Raw genomic sequence first — 16023 nt, 5'->3', positions numbered from 1 at the left:
GCTAAGTTACGCCCCGTTTGATGCGACATTCGCAGCGGAATTCGAACGGGACGTCGTTCATCGCATGAACGCACCTCGGATCGTAGAATTCAAAAATTTTTCTAGATCCAAATCCAGAAGATCTTTGAATTCATTAGAAAGGAAAGATTAGGATTTGAGGAAGGTTGATTAAGATTCATAAAACTGAAACTAAAATTAAAAAAAATAAATTTGAAGATCTCATCTTCAAAAATTCTGCAAGTGAAGAACACCGCAGCCTGATGATCTATCTAGGTTCCTGTTTGAGCCACACAATTGTCCGGCATCTACAGGTATCCACACGAGGATCTAATCATCTAAGATAGGATCTTACCGGAGTGCTAGCTCCTTACAAAGACCTCTCATGACTATTATATAGATTAGAAAATAAAAATCTGCAACATACCTCCTTAAAGAAGAACCCTTTCTTCTTCAACCTTGCTCGCGATGGAGGAAGAGGAAGGAGGAACCTTGCACGTGGATCTTCCTTGCCTTGCTACCGTGGAAGAAGAGGAGGATGAAGACCCCTTGCTGCCGTGGAGAAGGAGGAAGAAAGAAGAGGAGGCGTGGAGAGGAAGAGGAGAGAATTGATTCATAACTTCACCTTTGCTACCCTTCTATAGATTGGGTTTAGGGCTCCTCCTAATCTTATTAGGAGTATGGGACTATAACCCACCCTTGGATTAATACCAAGTGTCAAATCCTTGTGCTCATAGATACATGACATGTATCTATTTAATTAATTGATTAATTTCCTAATCACATTAGGATTTCTAATCTCATTAAGAGAATTAATTAATTTGGGAGCATGCATCCTACGACGCCATGTGGACTTCAAAGTCCGCATAATGTGAACATGACTTAAGTCATATTCATCCTACAACGACATGTGGTCTTTAAAATCAGCACAAATCTTGGTTTAATCAAATTGATCCAATCATGAACCCAAATCAATTTGGGTCGAACCCAATTTGATTTGGCTCATTAAATCAACCCAATTGCAATCCAATTGCAATCAATTCCACTTAATTCTTCTTCCATTAACTCACTAACACTTAGTGGGTTAATTCAATCACCAATCATATTGATAATTAATTTCTATTATGATTCCAAATCACAATTATGATAGTCTGACTAATTAAATTCTCTATGTGTGTGACCCCGTAGGTTCTATTCTGACTGGTAGTGAGAAATATTGAGATCTCCATCTCAATATCACTGAAACTCCTTTCAGTGGACTAAAACGATTTCAGTTCTACTCTTAGGGTTCACTGATCACCAAGTGAATGCCTTCGAGTCTCACAATCCACTAGTGACACCTAGCAGTATGTGGTGGCAACCCAGCAGAATGGAATATCTGAACATCTTGGTGCAATTAGCGTATGATACAGTCCCTCTATCATGGATCCCGACGTGACGGAGGTTATGGATATCTCGTCAAACCCCATCGTCTGTCATATGTCAAATTTATACGACTTCCAGTTTGAGATATGGAAACTCTTTTTCCAAAATACCTGATCAGAAATTTATCGAACTCAGTCAAATAAAACAAATAGGATCACTCCTAATCTATCAAGATCGATCGATCCCATCTAGATTCAATCCTATTCCAAAATGAACCTACTGTAGCCAATCTGCACTACAAGGATCCGAATGGCTAGGGCCCAAGTTCACATGCTCGTCAAACTACAGCAACCTCACTGTGAATAGCTGAGGCATCGCAGGTCAAAGGACCAGTCATACAACTGCAGCATAAGTAGTTACTGACGAGTGAATAGACATCCATGTGACTACTATCTTTGGTCATGCTCAGTATCTTGTTCTCTAACAAGTACTGCATAATCACTCCAGTGTCTCTACACCGTGGACTCGAGACTCGTCCATCTGACTAAGTGATCTGTGCACTAATCTCAGCGGATCGATCACCGTCTCTCGTGATGGATCCATCGATCAGGAGCATTTAGAAATTAATCCTTAATGACACATGCCTCAAATTCTCAACTCCTTGAGAATATGTGTCATCATCTATTAATTTCTTGGACGATTCATGGACACATACAAACATGAATGAAAAATAAATTGCCCAATCTTATTTATTAATAAGAGTCAAATTACAAATTTGTGCCCCAGATTATAAATATGCGTCAGCCATGTTGGCTCTAGGGCATCCTTCTAACAATCTTCCACTTGCACTAAAGCCAATCAGACATGTATTTAAGTCCCATTTTCTCAAGATGGACTTCTAATTTCTTCTGACTCAGCTGTTTAGTGAATGGGTCCGCCACGTTATCAGTGGAGTCTACTCTCTGCACCTCTACATATTTCTTTCGAGGTAGTCGCGAATTAGATGAAATCGCCGCTCGATATGTTTGGACTTCTGGTGAGACCTCGGCTCCTTAGCCAGTGCTATGGCGCCGTTGTTATCGCAGAAAAGGGTTATGGCATCTGATGACATGACTCCTAGCTCTTCGACAAACTTCTTGTACCAGAATGCTTCCTTCGCAGCATCCGATGCAGCAATGTACTCTGCTTCCATGGTAGAATCTGCAATAATCGGTTGCTTGGAACTCTTCCAATTTACCGATCCTCCATTGCATAAGAATATATATCCTGATGTAGATTTTCTATCATCAGGGTCAGTCATGAAGTCTGAATCAGTGTATTCTTCTATCTTTAACTCTGTGCCTCCCCCAAAGACCAAAAACATATCCTTAGTCCTTCTCAAGTACTTAAGAATATTTTTCACAGCTATCCAATTGCTCCTCTCCTGGATTTGACTGATATCTGCTCGTGACACTCATAGCATGTGCTATATCAGGTCGAGTACATAGCATGGCATACATGAGGCTCCCTATTGCTGATGCATAAGGGATCTTACTCATGCACTGAATCTCTTCAGATGTTTTGGGGCACATCTTTTTGGAGAGATTTATCCCATGCCTTAGGGGTAACAATCCCCTCTTAGAGTTTTCCATGCTGAACCTCTTCAGCACTTTCTCTATGTACATTTTCTGTGATAGACCAAGCATCCTCTTAGATCTATCTCTATAGATCTTAATCCCCAAAATATAAGATGCTTCACCTAGGTCTTTCATGGAGAACTTCTTAGACAACCATAATTTGACCGATGTGAGCATGGGAATATCATTCCCAATCAGGAGTATATCATCCACGTACAATACGAGGAATACTATAGCCCTCCCACTGACCTTTTTGTACACACATAGTTCCTCTTCATTCTTAATGAAATCAAACGATTTGATCACATTATCGAAACGAGTGTTCCAACTCCGAGATGCTTGCTTTAGTCTATAATGGATCTTTGCAGCTTGCAGACCTTGTGATCACCATCACTGGAAGTGAAACCCTGAGGCTATTCCATATAGATATCTTCCTCAAGATATCCATTAAGGAAAGCAGTTTTCACATCCATCTGCCATATCTCATAATCATGATAAGCTGCAATGGCAAGCAATGTTCGAATGGACTTCAGCATGGCTACCGGTGAAAAGGTATCCTGATAGTCAATGCCTTCGCGCTGACTATAACGTTTTGCCACCTTGCCTTATAGGTCTCTACATTACTATCCGAACCCATTTTCCTTTTGTAGATCCATTTACACCCAATAGGTACTATACTTTCAGGCGGATCTACTAAGATCCATATTTGGTTGGAATGCATGGAGTCTATTTCTGACTTCATCGCATCCATCCATTTTTCGGAGTCGATATCTAACATCGCTTCGTTGTATGTCTTGGGATCATAACTATGATCTCTTTCTCCCATGAGGAATTCTTTCTCTATTTCCTCTGTAAACATACCTAAGTATCTTTCAGGAGGATGGGAGATCCTACTGGATCTACGAAGTGGATGAGGTTTTTCATGTATTGGCTCAATGTGAATAGGTTCACTAGGCTCAATTGCTCGTTACTCTTTAGAGACTTTTTCTTCGAGCTCAATTTTTCTCTCACTGCCTCTATCAAGGATAAACTATTTTTCCAAGAAGATGGCATGTCGGCTCACAAACACTTTGTGATCTTCTGGGATGTAAAAATTGTATCCTAACAACTCTTTAAGATATCCAATGAAACGAGCACCAATTATCCTAGACTCTAACTTGTCCACCTGTTGTTGTTTGACTTGGGCTGGACATCCCCAAATCTTGAGATAACCAAGACTTGGTTTCTTACCATGCCATATCTCATATGGTGTGGTAGGAACGGACTTAGAGGGAACTCTATTTCAATATGTAGATAGCTGTAAGTAGGGCATCTCCCCACAAGAATAAGGGTAAGTCAGTAAAGCTCATCATGGACATGACCATATCCAATAGGGTCTGATTCCTCCTTTCTGACACTCCGTTGAGTTGAAGTGTTCTAGGAGGTGTCCATTGTAAAACTATACCATTTTGTTTGAGATAATCGCGAAACTCTCCACTAAGGTATTCTCCTCCTCAATCTGATTGAAGAACCCTAATGAGTTTTTCTGTCTGTACTTCAAATCTGAATTCTTTGAACCCTTCAAATGCTTCAGATTTATGTCTCATAAGATACACATAACCATACCGTGAAAAATCATCGGTAAAAGTAATAAAGTAGAAAAATTGACCCCTAGCCTGCACATCGAATGGTCCACACACATCAGTGTATACTAGGGCAAGTATTTCAGTGGACCTCTCTCCGTGTCCTACAAAGGATAATTTGACCATTTTTTCTTGAAGGCAGGATTCACAAATCGGATATGACTCAGAAGTCAATGAACTCAAAAGCCCATGTTTCTCCAATTTGTTAATTTCCTCTTCTCCTATATGACCAAGTTTGAGATGCCACAAATACTTTTGATTTATCTCATCTCTAAATTTTTTAGATCCTATGGTACTCACTGTATACTCAAATATGTTCACAGATACATCCATATATAAGTGATAGAGACCGTCAATCATAAAACCACGTCCAAACAGTTTATTTCGCAAATAAATGGAAATGTAGTCTTTATTAAAATTGAATTCATAATGTTCCTGTGCTAGACAAGATACAGAAATCAAATTTCTGCTAGCACTAGGTACAAAATAACAATCTCTAAGTATCAAACTAAATTCTGACGGTAAATGCAAAAGGAATGTGCCCACAGCAACAGTAGCAACTCTTGCTCCATTGCCAACCCTTAGGGTTACCGCACCTTCCGTAAGCCTTCTATTTTTTTTTAGACCCTGCATAGTAGTGCATAAGTGAACACTAGAACCAGAGTCTATAACCCAACTGGAAATAGAAGAAACCGTTAGATTAGTTTCAATAATGAGCATATTAGACATACCTTCAGAAGGCATGTCACCCTTCTTGCTCTTTATGTTTCCCAAGTAGATATGACAGTTCCTCTTCCAATGGCCGTCTTCATTGCAATGGAAACATTTTTCTTTGGGTTCGGCCTTCTTCTTAGGAACTTCCTTCTTCGGCTTTTTTTTAGCCTTCTGCTTCTTCGCAGGCTTCTTCTTCTTCCCAGTAGACTTTCTCTTGGAAATAGAAGCTAGCTTAGCAGCAAGAACTGTGCCTCTTGAACCTTTCAAGGCTCCCTCAGTTGTCACCAACATATTCAACAATTCAAGTTTAGTGCATTCAATTTTATTCATATGGTAGTTTACAATAAACTGCCCATATGAAGATGGCAACGATTGTAGGATCAAATCCGTTTGCAAATTCTTGTGTATGGTCATGCCAAGCTTCTCAAGCTCCTCAAGATCCTTGATCATGGTCAAACCATGTTCATGGACGGACTGCCCATCATGCATCTTGGCTTTGAAGAGCCGCTTGGATACTTCAAACCTTGCTGCGCGACTCTGTTCACCATACAACTTTTGTAGGTGATCAAGTATGTCCTTAGCAGTCTTCATGCTCTCATGCTGGCATTGCAATTCGTTGGACATGGATGCCAAAATATAGCACCTAACCTTATTGTCGTCATCCAACCATTTTGCATGCATCTCACGCTGCTCATTGGTTGCACAGGTTGGTAACATCGGAAGTTCATGGTTAAGAATATATGCTATCTTTTCGCAACTCAAGACAATCTTCAAGTTGCGGAGCCAATCTTTATAGTTTGGTCCGGTCAACCTATTGTTATCTAGAATTCGAACTATCGGGTTGGAAGTCATTGACATCTGCAGAGAGTAAAGATTCTAGTTAGAAATTTGTATTTGACATTAATTTGTTTTAGAAACTTTTAAAACAAAATTGGATCAAATCCTCCCACTATTTCTCGGATCTCTCACACTCCCCTGGTAAAGATACGGAAACCTACAACTTAGAATTTCGAGTGGGGTGCTGCGGTCCCACCAATCTACATGTCACCTCATCTAACAGTTATTGGAGATACATAGACAATGAGTGTACAACTCTTGTACAATGCTTCATAAGCATATTAAGCTAACCTGGTCTCCAAGTCATAAGGACCTCACCTAACAGTTATTGCACCCGTTCCTTGGTTATGTCAGACCCACCGTATATCCCACGAAAATAAAGCTGTGATTGGGTCCTCACCTAACAGTTATTGGAGCCCAACCCTACCTTTACCCCACAACATCTCATGTTAATAAAGAGGTCCAATTCTCCGATGCAACTAGCCCACTGTATCCAGCCGAGACTAATCAACGCCGGAAAGATCTTAGCAACTCTACTACAGTGGAAGACCAATCGACTTAATATTGGGTAATCAGATCTTAGTGATTCTAACTTTGAGCTTTCCATAGGAGGTAATCGATCAATTGGCCAGGTAAGCAGGTGGGAGGCTTTCCTTACTCAGAGAGTAAGATCCTAATTAAGTAACCACCTTTGAGCTTGCCTAAACACCAATTAGATCAATTAATCAAATATGGCTAGCTCAATGTATCGTTCACTCTCGATTGATTTAGGAAGGTTTTAGGTCTCTTGGGATTTACATCTAATGTAACCATCTACCCCATACCATATGTCATTCGATTTACATCTTATGTAAATGTCACATTGGTTCAGGTTTACATCCTATGTAATTATGAAATCTTTCATATATTATGTGATTACATCTGATGTAAATGATATAATTGTTTCAGTTTACATCTTATGTAAATGTCCTATTGTTTAAGGATTTTATTTACATCTCATGCAAATAAATTTTTGTTTAAATAATACATACATCTCATGCATACATTATTTTAAACATAACCTTAAACAAGTATGAACATTATGATTACCATATGCATCTCATGTCTATTTTCAGATCTGAAATTTTAAACCTATTATGCTATTCTATGGATTTCAGATCATGCATTACTTGATTTAAAATATTGTAATCTAATTGCAATTCTAAAATAATTTGCAAGATCATAGCAAATAAAAATCTGCATGCTGAAAATTTCAGCAACCTGAAATTTCAGCACGCAGAAAATCCAGCAAGCATAATTTCTTTAAAAATCAGATTAAAAATGTGGTAATCAATCCTTAGGTCCTAATCATGCTCCCTAGAACCATGGCTCTGATACCTGTTAGGATCTGTCACATACCGCTGAAAATTCAAAAATTTTCAGATATGCAGCGGAAAGACATGTGCATATCCCATTCATCGCATGAACGTATTTTAAAAACTTTTGTAGATAGATCAGGATTAAATTCTTATTAAATCATTTTAAAATCATGATTAAGAAGATCAGATCTTCACCTTGTGCGGGTAGATGGTCTTCGCAAATCTGATTCACGTGGTATTTGATGAGGGTTCAGTGGAAGCCGCACACGCATCCGGCCTCTACGGGTATCCACACGAAGTAGTGAGTCGATCGAAGCCTTTGGATCTCCCCGGGGTGCTAGCTCCCTTGCAGAGAAGGCTATTGATGGCTGATATCCTCTCTATCAATCAACTCTTGAATGCCTAAGGGAGGAGGAAGAAGAAGGATGGTTCAATGGAAGGAGAACAAAAACCCGCAGCCTTTTCTTTTTCCTTCGCGTTGGAACCAAGGAAGGGGATGAAGTAGACCACGCCAAGAGCTTCTTTTCCCTTGCTTCCTTGTGGCTGAAAGGAGGAATGGAAGGAGGTTCCTTACTGCCAAAAATCTCAAGAAAAATCATGAAAAATTCGGAGCCCCTTTGAACCCCTCTTTTATGGTGTGTGGATAGAGATGAGCTCCTAAATTTTAGGAGCTCATCTTTATCCCTTTGTGAATTCAAAATAGGAGGGGCATGGCCCCTCCTTTTTCCTTCACGCCACCAGCCAAGGGAGGGGCGTAGGCCCCTCCCTCTTCTCCCATATGGTTGGCCCCACTTAATCAAATTAAGTGGGGATTGGGTTAGGACTAGTTCTAGGTCCAATCCTATTCAAAATAGGATTAAGTACACCCAATTTAACCCTCCAAATCCAAATCCAATTAGAATTTAATTAAACCATGACTCAATTGAACTCTTCAATCCTAATCCAATTAGAAGTCATTTGATTAATTAGATTAATTAATTAGGACTTAAGAAAATTCTAATCTAATAGGACTTGTTTAAATTTCAGCCCTAAGATAATTAGGACTTTAGAAATCCTACTCCAAGTAGGACTCTAATTTAATTTGAAATCCTAATCCAATTAGGACTCCAAGAATTCTACTCCAAGTAGGACTCATGATCAAGTCCAATTAATTAAATTAAATTGCAATCCGATTGCAATTATTCCTTCTTCTAACCACTAACTCTTAGCGGGTTATCCATTTATCAATCTAATTGATCATATATGATTCTTAATCACAATTCAACCACCGGATCGATCAATACTTCTAATGTGTGTGACCCCATAGGTTCTATTCTGACTGGTAATGAGATATATTGCGATCTCTATCACAATATCATTGAAAACTTCTTTCAATGGGTTGAAATAATTTCAACTCAACTCACCAGGGATTATCGACCATCAAGATGATCCCTGTGAGTCTCACCATCCACCAGTGACACCTAGCAGTATGTAGTGGCTACTTAGCAGAATAGAATGATGAAGCTCTAGGTGCAGTTATCGTATGATACAGTCCTTCTATCGTGAATCTCTACAGACCGGAGGTTATGGATAACTCGTCAAACCCCGTCGTCTGTCATATGTCTAGATTTATTCGACTTGAGTTCAAGAGTGGAAGAACTCTTTCTCCACTGTATATTACTGCCCTGGCTAAGGTCTTATAACTCAGTCTAATAAATCACATAGGATCACTCCTCTTCTATCAAGGTCGATAGATTCCATATAAGCGCATACCCTACTCCTACCGTGAACCTACTGCAGCCAATCTACACAACAAGGACCCATATGACTAGAGACCATGTATATGTGTAGTCAAACTACAATAACCTCACTGTGAGTAGCCGAAGCACCGCACGTCAAAAGATCAGTCATACTACTGCAAATCAAGCAAGTCACTGACGAGTGGATAGACATCCAAGTGACTTTTTATCTTGGTCACGCTCAGTATCCTTGTTCTCTAACAAGCACCTACACTATCACTTCAGTGTCCCTACACTGTGGACTCGAGTCTCGTCCATCCATAAGAAAAGCGATCTGTGCACTGATCGGATCGATCACCGTCCTCGTGATGATCCATTGATCAGAAGCATTTAGAAATTAATCATCAATGATACATGGCTCAAATTCTCAACTCTTGAGAATATGTATCATCATCTTATTAATTTCTTGGATGATTCATAGACACATAAACAATTTGAATGAAAAGATGCCCATTTATTATTCAATAATAATAAAGTCAAGTACAAATTTTATGTTCCAGAATTAATAATGTGTCCGCCAGATTGGCTTCTAGGGCATATATCTAACAATCTTCCACTTGCACTAAAGCCAATCAGACATATATCTAAGTTCCATCTTCTCAAGGTGGGCTTCAGTCTTCTGCGGATTTAACTGCTTAGTGAGCTGGTCCGCCACGTTGTCCGCGGAGTCTACTCTCTGCACCTTGACATATTTCTTCTCGAGGTAGTCGCGTATGAGGTGAAAGCGCCGCTCTATGTGCTTGGACTTCTGATGAGACCTTCGCTCCTTAGCAAGAGCTATGGCGCCATTATTATCGCAGTAGAGTGTGATGGCATCTGATGGTATTACATCTAGCTCTGCAATAAATATTTTGAACCAAAAGGCTTCCTTTGCAGCTTCAGAGGCGGCGATATACTCAGCTTCCATGGTAGAATCAGCAATGATCGGTTGTTTGGAACTCTTTCAATTTATCGTACCACCATTGCACAAGAACACATATCCAGATGTAGACTTTCTATCATCAATATCAGTCATGAAATCTGAGTCTGTGTATCCTTCTACCTTTAACTCTGATGATCCTCCAAAAATCAAGAACAAATCTTTAGTTCTTCTCAAGTACTTAAGAATATTTTTCGCAGCTATCCAGTGCTCTTCGCCTGGATTCGACTGATATCTGCTAGTGATACTCACAGCAAGGGCTATATCAGGTCGTGTACACGGCATGGCATACATAAGACTCCCTATTGCCGAAGCATAAGGGATCTTGCTCATGCGTTGAATCTCTTCAGATGTGTTGGGGCACATCTTCTTGGAGAGATGAATCCCATGCCTTAGAGGTAATAGACCCCTCTTGGAGTTTTCCATACTGAACCTCTTCAGTACCTCCTCTATGTACATCTTCTGTGATAGGCCAAGCATCCTTTTAGATCTATCTCTATAGACCTTAATCCCCAAAATGTAGGATGCTTTCCCAAGATCTTTCCTGAAGAACTCTTTTGATAACCAGACCTTGACCGAGGTTAGCATAGGAATATCATTCCCTATCAGGAGGATGTCATCCACGTACAGTACGAGGAACACAACAGCACTCCCACTAACCTTCTTGTAAACACACGGTTCCTCTTCGTTTTTGGTGAAATCAAACAATTTGATCGCATCATTGAAACGAGTGTTCCAACTCCGAGATGCTTGCTTCAATCCATAGATGGACCTTTGCAGCTTGCAGACTTTGTGATCTCCATCACTGGAAGTGAAACCCAGAGGCCGCTCCATATAGATATCTTCATCAAGATATCCATTCAGAAAAGCAGTTTTCACATCCATCTACCATATTTCATAATCATGAAATGCTGCAATGGCAAGCAATGTTCGAATGGATTTCAGCATGGCTACAGGTGAAAAGGTCTCCTGATAGTCAATGCCTTCGTGAACTATACCCTTTCGCCGCTAGCCTTGCCTTATAGGTCTCTACCTTTCCATCCGAACCTATCTTCCTTTTATAGATCCATTTGCATCCAATAGGTACTATACCTTCTGGTGGATCTACTAAGGTCCAGACTTGGTTGGAATACATGGAGTCTATTTCTGACTTCATGGCTTCCAGCCATTTCTCGGAATCGATATCAGATATCGCCTCATTGTAGGTATTGGGATCCTGTACATGTTCCCTATCTCCCATGAGGAACATTTTCTCAGTATCTTCTATAAGCATACCTAAGTATTTATCAGGAGGATGGGAGACCCTACTTGATCTTCGAGGTGGAGGAGGTAATACGTGTACTGGCTCTGTATGAATAGGTTCTATAGGATCCATTACTCGTTGCTTTTCAGAGACTCTCTCTTCAAGCTCAATTTTCCTCCCACTGCCTCTATCAAAGATAAACTGTTTTTCCAAAAAGATGGCATGTCGGCTCACAAACATATTGTGATCCTCTGAGACGTAAAAATTGTATCCTAATGACTCTTTAGGATATCCTATAAAATAAGCACTTATGGTCCTAGGCTCTAACTTGTCCGCCTGTTGTTGCCTTATGTGGGCCGGACATCCCCAAATCTTGAGATGACCAAGACTCGATTTCTTACCATGCCATATCTCATACGGTGTGGTAGGAACGGACTTAGAGCGAACTCTATTCAATAAATAAATCGCAGATAATAAGGCATCTCCCCAAAGAAACATAGGCAAATCTGTGAAGCTCATCATGGATGGACCATATCTAATAGAGTTTGATTCCTCCTTTCTGACACCCGTTGAGTTTAGATATATTCGGAGGCGTCCCTTGTGAGACTATGCCATTATCCTTGAGATAATCTCGGAATTTCCCACTAAGGTATTCTCCTCCTCGATCTGATTGAAGAACCTTAAGGGTTTTTCCAGTCTGTTTTTCTACTTCATTTCTGAATTCTTTGAACTTTTCAAAAGACTCAGATTTGTATCTCATAAGATACACATACCCATATCATGAATAGTCATCAGTAAAGGTAATGAAGTACGAATCACGACCCCTAGCTGACACATCAAATGGGCCACACACATCAGTATGTACCAGGGTAAGTATTTCAGTGGTCCTCTCCCCATGTCCTACAAAGGGTAACTAGCCATTTTTTCTTAAAGACAAGACTCACAAACTAGATATGACTCAGAAGTCAATGGGCCGAGAAGCCCATCTTTCTTCATTTTGTTCATTCTGTCCTCTCCAATATGGCCAAGCCTGAGGTGCTACAAATACTTCTGGTTTATCTCATCTCTGGATCTTTTAGATCCTATAGCACTCACTACTTGCTCAAACACATTCACAGACACATCAATATGCAAGTGATAGAGACTGTCAATCATGAAACCACGTGCAACTAATTTATTTCTGAAATAAATAGAACAGCAGTCTTTGTCAAATGACAAAACATGACCATCCTGTGCTAAACACAAAACAGAAATCAAATTTCTGCTAGCAGCAGGGACATAATAACAGTCTCTAAGCAATAAACTAAATCCAGACGGTAATCGCAGAGGATAGGTGCCCACAGCTACAGCAGCAACTCTTGCCCCGTTGCCTACCCGAAGGGTCACTGCACCTTCTGCCAGCCTCCTACTTTCCTTTAGACCCTGCATAGTAGTGCACAAATGAGCACTAGAACCAGTATCTATAACCCAACTAGAAGTAGAAGAAACCGTAAGATTAGTTTCAATTACGAGCAAGTCTAACATACCTTCAGAAGGTGTGTCTGCCTTTTTGTTCTTCAGGCTCTCGAGGTATGAAGGGCAGTTTCTTTTCCAGTGGCCGTCGACATTGCAGTGAAAACATTTTTCCTTGTCACTAGCCTTTTTCTTATGAACTTCCTTCTTAGGCTTCTTGTCTTTCTTCTGCTTCTTTACAGGCTTCTTTTTCTTCCAAGTAGACTTTCTCTTGGAACCAGAAATCAGCTCAGCAGCCAAAACAGAGCCCCTTGAACCTTTCAAGGTTCTCTCAGCAGTTACCAACATATTCAATAGTTCGGTCTTAGTGCATTCAATTTTATTCATATGGTAATTTACTATAAACTGACCAAATGAATCAGAAAAGGATTACAGGATCAGATCTATCTGTAGTTCCTTATGCATGGTCATACCGAGCTTCTCAAGCTCCTCTACATCCTTGATCATAGTAAAACAGTGATCATGGACAGACTGCCCCTCGCGCATTTTTGCCTTGAAGAGCCTCTTGGACACTTCGAAGCGAGCTGTGCGACTCTACTCACCATACAACTCTTGCAGGTGAGCCAGTATTTCCCTAGCAGTCTTCATGTTCTCATGCTGGCATTGAAGTTCATTAGTCATGGATGCCATGATGTAGCACTTGACCCTAATGTCATCATTTGTCCACTTTTGATGCGTCTCACGCTGATCATCAGTAGGACGTGCTGGTAACCTGGGGATATCATTCTCGAGTACATACCCTAGTTTATCATAATTCAAAATGATTTTTAGGTTTCTAAGCCAGTCTTTATAATTGCTTCCGGTCAGTCGGTTGGTCTCCAGGATATGGGTCAAAGGGTTCAAAGCTGACATTGTGATATGTAGAGAGTAAAGATTCTAGTTAGACTTTGTACTTGAACTCTATTTATTTTAGGATCTTTTAAAACAAATATGCTCTCACTATTTTCTCGAATCCCTCATACTTTCCTGATGGAGAAACAAAAATCCTACGCGACTAGAATTTCTAGTGGGTACTGCGGTCTCAACGATTTACATGCCGCCTCACCAAATAGTTATTTGTGACGTATAAATAGATGAGTGTACAACTCTTGTACAATGCTTCTCAAGCATATTGCAGTGGTACTTGGTCTCTAAGTCATGAAGACCTCACCTAACAGTTATTGGCCCCATTACTTAGTTAAGTCAGACCCACCGTATAACCACAGAAATAAAGTCATCATTGGGTCCTCACCTAACAGTTATTGGCGCCCAACCCCATCTTTACCCCGCAACATCTCATGTCCAATAGAGAGGTCCAGTCCCCCGATGCAACTTGCCCACTGTGTCCAGCCGAGACAAATCAATACCGGAAAGATCTTAACAGCTCTACTATGGTGGAAGACCTATAGACTTAATATTGCATAATCATGTCTTAATGTTTGCAACTTGAGTTCTTCATAAGAGGTAATCGAACAATTGGCCAGGTAAGCAGGTGGGAGGCTCCCCTTACTCGGAGAGTAAGGTCCTAATTAAGTAACCACCTTATAGGCTTGCCTAGACACCAATTAGATCAATTAATCAAATATGACTAACTCATGTTGGTTCACCCTCGACTGATTAGGGAGGTTTATAATTAGGTCTCACTCGATCGCGTATTCACATCTCATGCAAATATAAATCTACCCGCATAGACATAAGTGTGGAGTGATTGATTATAACCCTATTTGATTTTGATGAGCTCAAAGCATTTGAGTATATCTTATGTTTACTAATGAATTCAATCTAGTGTTTCAGTAAAATTTTTGTAAATTTATGGTTAAGTGTCTCTAGATTTGGTTCAAGACATTTTGGATAAGTTAAGAAGTCAATTTGAACCAAAGTCTGAGACTCGAGTCGACTCCGGAAGATTACGAGTCGACTCCAAGCGTACCAGAAGCACTGGCACAGGCTCGAGTCGACTCCTGTATATTACGAGTCGACTCCGACTGAGAACAGACAGAAAGATCCAACTCAAAACCTGTCAACGAGTCGACTTCTGAAGAGCGCGAGTCGACTCCGATACTGCCGAGTCGACTCCAGGGTAGTACGAGTCGACTCCAGGGAGTTACAGACAGAAAGATAGAGAAGTTATTTTGGACCCTGAGAGCCGAGTCGACTCCTGAGGAACTCAAGTCGACTCCGATAGTTGGCAGGTCGACTCCAAAGGAAGCAAGAGTCGACTCCCAGTGTGATACAAGGCAAAAGTCAGAGAGCAACTTTCGGGTACTAAGAGCCGAGTCGACTCCCACAAAGTCCGAGTCGACTCCAAGACAACGCGACCCCAAAAAGACAGAAGACAGTATTTTCATCTCTGAGAGGCGAGTCGACTCCAAGACAGTTCGAGTCGACTCCAAGGCAGCGCTACCCCAAAAAGACAGAAGACTATTTTTCGGATACTGAGAGCCGAGTCGACTCCAAAACAGTTCGAGTCGACTCTAGGACGGCACGAGTCAAAAGACAGAAGATCGGAAGTTCGGACTCTGAGCGCCGAGTCGACTCCTAGAATTTCCGAGTCGACTCGAGTGAGTAAAGTTGAAGAATACATCTATGGATTCCTTGGAATGAGTCGACTCCAAAAGTGCCAGGTCAGCTCCAGACTTTGGGGAGTCGACTCCGGGTTAAGTCGAGTCGACTCCCAGTCGAGAAGAGCACTTTAATTCAAATCCGGAACAGTTGCCGAGCCGACTCCAGAAAAGCATGAGTCGACTCCTGCTGCAGCCGAGTCGACTCCAGATCGCGCGAGTCGACTCCGATCCCAACGGAAACATTGTCAGGATGTGCAGAATGTGCATAACGGCTAGAAGATTGTGTCTAACGGCTAGTTTCCGTGGGGAATGGCTTAAATAGCCACAGAGAATTGTAGCAAGGCAAGGAAGCGACATTCCATTCAAAGAAAATAAGAAATCTTCATCTACCAAAAGATTTCAAAGGAAAAGAAGGAAGAGGGACATTAACTCCACTCAACCAACTCTTCCCAGCATTAAAGAAGTCTCCTTCAGGCTTCAAGTCTTAAAGACATTCAAGAGGAGACCCAGAGTTCGAGA

This window comes from Phoenix dactylifera, unplaced genomic scaffold (assembly GCF_009389715.1).
Source record: "Phoenix dactylifera cultivar Barhee BC4 unplaced genomic scaffold, palm_55x_up_171113_PBpolish2nd_filt_p 000297F, whole genome shotgun sequence".
NCBI classification, from domain to species: domain Eukaryota; kingdom Viridiplantae; phylum Streptophyta; class Magnoliopsida; order Arecales; family Arecaceae; genus Phoenix; species Phoenix dactylifera.
The sequence above is the reverse complement of the archived record's forward strand: the minus strand, read 5'-3'. Positions refer to the sequence as shown.